Source organism: Platichthys flesus, chromosome 3, assembly GCF_949316205.1.
Source record: "Platichthys flesus chromosome 3, fPlaFle2.1, whole genome shotgun sequence".
NCBI lineage: Eukaryota > Metazoa > Chordata > Actinopteri > Pleuronectiformes > Pleuronectidae > Platichthys > Platichthys flesus.
Window position 1 is genome coordinate 28,449,345 of NC_084947.1, and position 6,000 is coordinate 28,455,344.

Below are 6,000 nucleotides of genomic sequence, written 5' to 3' on the forward strand. Positions count from 1 at the left end.
GATCTGAACAGCTCCACATATAAATATTAGTTCAGGGTCATAGCGCCACCTACTGATCAGTGTGAAAATTAAGTTGTGTTAACATTGTCCAATTGACACAAAATTGCTCACGCTACATCAGAGCGCCTACATGAACAGATATATATGTCTGTGCGTAATAATAGTGATGGCGCCACCTACTGGCAAGCCTACTGCCGCAGAGCGCAAAACGCATGCAACGTGGAGAAGTGCATGCTCGATCGATGATGTGCGCTTGGTCATCGATCGCTCTCTCCACCGACCGCAACAGGCTTCAACGTGCGGGTGCTCGGGCCCGCAAGTGCTACAACGTAGCCCTAGTTATTAGGGCCCGAGCACCGAATGGTGAGAGGCCCTATTGAATCTGTAAGGATTTTTATTATTATTATTATTATTATTATTATTATTATTATTATTATTATTATTATTATTATTATTATTATTTCCCTTTGGGGGGCTTTTTCAGGGTCTAGACATGCTCAAAAAGTTATGAAACTTTGCAGGAAATTCAAGGTCTGCGGATATTTTAGTATTCTGGAGTAATTGGAATTGGGCGTGGCAAAATGGCTCTTCAGCGCCCCCTGGAACCAGCCCCTAGGTTTCCACATAACGGATTTTCATCAAAATCTGGATATAGGTGTATCGTGACCAGTCATGAAAAAAAGTCTCATGGAGCATTATGAAAAACGCAACAGGAAGTCCGCCATTTTGCTTTTAGTGGCCATTTTGGCAATATCCCACATTTTTACTTTTACGTACTTGTCCCAGGGCTTTCATCAGATCAACTTCAAATTCAGATGAGTGTCATCACAACAAGATGGAGATAAAAAATGATTGAGGGATTTTTTTTTTATCACACCGTGTGACCGTGGCATGGCGTTAAAAATTGGTTACACGCCATCAAAACACGGGCATCTGTATCTCGGACATACATGTTCCAATCAAGTCCAAACTAGACATGTAAGACAATAGTCCCCGCCTGATGACATCTATGCATAAATGATGACTTAAAACCGCAGCGCCCCCTGGTGGCAACAGGAAATGTCTTGTTTTTTGCTTGTCTTACACTTGGATGAATTTCTCCTCATCCACTGACCTCAACCATGTCAAACTGTATCAAATGGGTCCCAAGACATTGACAATGAAGACATAAGATTACCGTGACTTTTCGTCAAACGCCATATGAATGGCGTGGCATTAAAGTTCATCAACTCGCCGTGAAACACGAAATTGCTGTAACTTCAGTGTTCATGATTCTATCTCTCTCAAACTACATGTGTGTAACAACAGCCCCCCCCTGAAGATATTCATATGGTTTTAAGAAATGGGCGTGGCAAAAAAACTGACCAGCGCCCCCTATAGGGCAACCCCGGCACTACGATGGCCGACATTTATACAAATCTATCGGGACATGTGTCGTTTCATAACAAACAAAAAAATATCTTGGATAGGTATGCTTGACCAAACAGGGAGGCCGCCATTTTGGATTAAGTGGCCATTTTTTTTCCATATTCCACATTTTTACTTGATGCACTTGTCCCAGGGCTTTCATCAGATTAACTTCAAATTAAGATCAGTGCCATCACAACAAGATGGAGATAAAAAGTGATTAAGAGATTGACCTTTCGTCACACCGTGTGACTGTGGCGTGGCGTCTTGAGTTTGATTAAACGCCATCAAAACACGAGGTTCTGTATCTCGGACATACATTGTCCAATCGAGTCCAAACTAGACATGTAAGACAAGGGTGCCATCCTGATGACATCTACACAGAAATTATGACTTGAAATTACAGCGCCCCCTGGTGGCTACAGGAAGTGACATGTTTTATACTTTGATGAACTGCTCCTGGCTGATTTACAATATACAGCTCAAATCAGATCAGTCAAGTCATTAGATCATGGTCAGAATTGTGACGTTTCCTCAAACCGTGTAAACATTGATGTGCGGCGAAGGATTTTCCTTCGCCAAAGGACACGATGTTATCATAACTCCACTGTGCATTGTCCTATCACTACAAAACTTCTGTCACATGGTCAGAGTCCAAGCCTGAACAGCTCTATGTGTCAATATTTCCTCAGTGTCATAGCGCCACCTACTGATTCGCCAGGAAACAGGAAGTACTTTGTTAATCCACTCTGCATTATCCAACCGGCTCCAAACTACTGACCTATGATCACAATCCTGATCTGAACAGCTCCATATATGAATATTAGTTCAGGATCATAGCGCCACCTATTGATCAGTGTGAAAATTAAGTTGCGGAAACATTGTCCAATTGACACAAAATTTCTCACGCTACATCAGAGCGCCTACATGAACAGATATATATGTCTGTGCGTAATAATAGTGATGGCGCCACCTACTGGCAAACCTACTGCCGCAGAGCGCAAAACGCATGCAACGTGGAGAAGTGCATGCTCGATCGATGATGTGCGCTTGGTCATCGATCGCTCTCTCCACCGACCGCAACAGGCTTCAACGTACGGGTGCTCGGGCCCGCAAGTGCTACAACGTAGCCCTAGTTATTATTATTATTATTATTATTTCCCTTTGGGGGGCTTTTTCAGGGTCTAGACATGCTCAAAAAGTTATGAAACTTTGCAGGAAATTCAAGGTCTGCGGATATTTTAGTATTCTGGAGTAATTGGAATTGGGCGTGGCAAAATGGCTCTACAGCGCCCCCTGGAACCAGCCCCTAGGTTTCCACATAACGGATTTTCATCAAAATCTGGATATAGGTGTATCGTGACCAGTCATGAAAAAAAGTCTCATGGAGCATTATGAAAAACGCAACAGGAAGTCCGCCATTTTGCTTTTAGTGGCCATTTTGGCAATATCCCACATTTTTACTTTTACGTACTTGTCCCAGGGCTTTCATCAGATCAACTTCAAATTCAGATGAGTGTCATCACAACAAGATGGAGATAAAAAATGATTGAGGGATTTTTTTTTTATCACACCGTGTGACCGTGGCATGGCGTTAAAAATTGGTTACACGCCATCAAAACACGGGCATCTGTATCTCGGACATACATGTTCCAATCAAGTCCAAACTAGACATGTAAGACAATAGTCCCCGCCTGATGACATCTATGCATAAATGATGACTTAAAACGACAGCGCCCCCTGGTGGCAACAGGAAATGTCTTGTTTTTTGCTTGTCTTACACTTGGATGAATTTCTCCTCATCCACTGACCTCAACCATGTCAAACTGTATCAAATGGGTCCCAAGACATTGACAATGAAGACATAAGATTATCGTGACTTTTCGTCGAACGCCATATGAATGGCGTGGCATTAAAGTTCATCAACTCGCCGTGAAACACGAAATTGCTGTAACTTCAGTGTTCATGATTCTATCTCTCTCAAACTACATGTGTGTAACAACAGCCCCCCCCTGAAGATATTCATATGGTTTTAAGAAATGGGCGTGGCAAAAAAACTGATCAGCGCCCCCTATAGGCCAACCCCGGCACTACGATGGCCGACATTTATGCAAATCTATCGGGACATGTGTCGTTTCATAACAAACAAAAAAATATCTTGGATAGGTATGCTTGACCAAACAGGGAGGCCGCCATTTTGGATTAAGTGGCCATTTTTTTTCCATATTCCACATTTTTACTTGATGCACTTGTCCCAGGGCTTTCATCAGATTAACTTCAAATTAAGATCAGTGCCATCACAACAAGATGGAGATAAAAAGTGATTAAGAGATTGACCTTTCGTCACACCGTGTGACCGTGGTGTGGCGTCTTGAGTTTGATTAAACGCCATCAAAACACGAGGTTCTGTATCTCGGACATACATTGTCCAATCGAGTCCAAACTAGACATGTAAGACAAGGGTGCCATCCTGATGACATCTACACAGAAATTATGACTTGAAATTACAGCGCCCCCTGGTGGCTACAGGAAGTGACATGTTTTATACTTTGATGAACTGCTCCTGGCTGATTTACAATATACAGCTCAAATCAGATCAGTCAAGTCATTAGATCATGGTCAGAATTGTGACGTTTCCTCAAACCGTGTAAACATTGATGTGCGGCGAAGGATTTTCCTTCGCCAAAGGACACGATGTTATCATAACTCCACTGTGCATTGTCCTATCACTACAAAACTTCTGTCACATGGTCAGAGTCCAAGCCTGAACAGCTCTATGTGTCAATATTTCCTCAGTGTTATAGCGCCACCTACTTATTCGCCAGGAAACAGGAAGTACTTTGTTAATCCACTCTGCATTATCCAACCGGCTCCAAACTACTGACCTATGATCACAATCCTGAATAGAACAGCTCCATATATGAATATTAGTTCAGGATCATAGCGCCACCTATTGATCAGTGTGAAAATTAAGTTGCGGAAACATTGTCCAATTGACACAAAATTTCTCACGCTACATCAGAGCGCCTACTTGAACAGATCTATATGTCTGTGCGTAATAAAAGTGATGGCGCCACCTACTGGCAAACCTACTGCCGCAGAGCGCAAAACGCATGCAACGTGGAGAAGTGCATGCTCGATCGATGATGTGCGCTTGGTCATCGATCGCTCTCTCCACCGACCGCAACAGGCTTCAACGTGCGGGTGCTCGGGCCCGCAAGTGCTACAACGTAGCCCTAGTTAGGGCCCGAGCACCGAATGGTGAGAGGCCCTATTGAATCTGTAAGGATTTTTATTATTATTATTATTATTATTATTATTATTTCCCTTTGGGGGGCTTTTTCAGGGTCTAGACATGCTCAAAAAGTTATGAAACTTTGCAGGAAATTCAAGGTCTGCGGATATTTTAGTATTCTGGAGTAATTGGAATTGGGCGTGGCAAAATGGCTCTACAGCGCCCCCTGGAACCAGCCCCTAGGTTTCCACATAACGGATTTTCATCAAAATCTGGATATAGGTGTATCGTGACCAGTCATGAAAAAAAGTCTCATGGAGCATTATGAAAAACGCAACAGGAAGTCCGCCATTTTGCTTTTAGTGGCCATTTTGGCAATATCCCACATTTTTACTTTTACGTACTTGTCCCAGGGCTTTCATCAGATCAACTTCAAATTCAGATGAGTGTCATCACAACAAGATGGAGATAAAAAATGATTGAGGGATTTTTTTTTTATCACACCGTGTGACCGTGGCATGGCGTTAAAAATTGGTTACACGCCATCAAAACACGGGCATCTGTATCTCGGACATACATGTTCCAATCAAGTCCAAACTAGACATGTAAGACAATAGTCCCCGCCTGATGACATCTATGCATAAATGATGACTTAAAACCGCAGCGCCCCCTGGTGGCAACAGGAAATGTCTTGTTTTTTGCTTGTCTTACACTTGGATGAATTTCTCCTCATCCACTGACCTCAACCATGTCAAACTGTATCAAATGGGTCCCAAGACATTGACAATGAAGACATAAGATTACCGTGACTTTTCGTCAAACGCCATATGAATGGCGTGGCATTAAAGTTCATCAACTCGCCGTGAAACACGAAATTGCTGTAACTTCAGTGTTCATGATTCTATCTCTCTCAAACTACATGTGTGTAACAACAGCCCCCCCCTGAAGATATTCATATGGTTTTAAGAAATGGGCGTGGCAAAAAAACTGACCAGCGCCCCCTATAGGGCAACCCCGGCACTACGATGGCCGACATTTATACAAATCTATCGGGACATGTGTCGTTTCATAACAAACAAAAAAATATCTTGGATAGGTATGCTTGACCAAACAGGGAGGCCGCCATTTTGGATTAAGTGGCCATTTTTTTTCCATATTCCACATTTTTACTTGATGCACTTGTCCCAGGGCTTTCATCAGATTAACTTCAAATTAAGATCAGTGCCATCACAACAAGATGGAGATAAAAAGTGATTAAGAGATTGACCTTTCGTCACACCGTGTGACTGTGGCGTGGCGTCTTGAGTTTGATTAAACGCCATCAAAACACGAGGTTCTGTATCTCGGACATACATTGT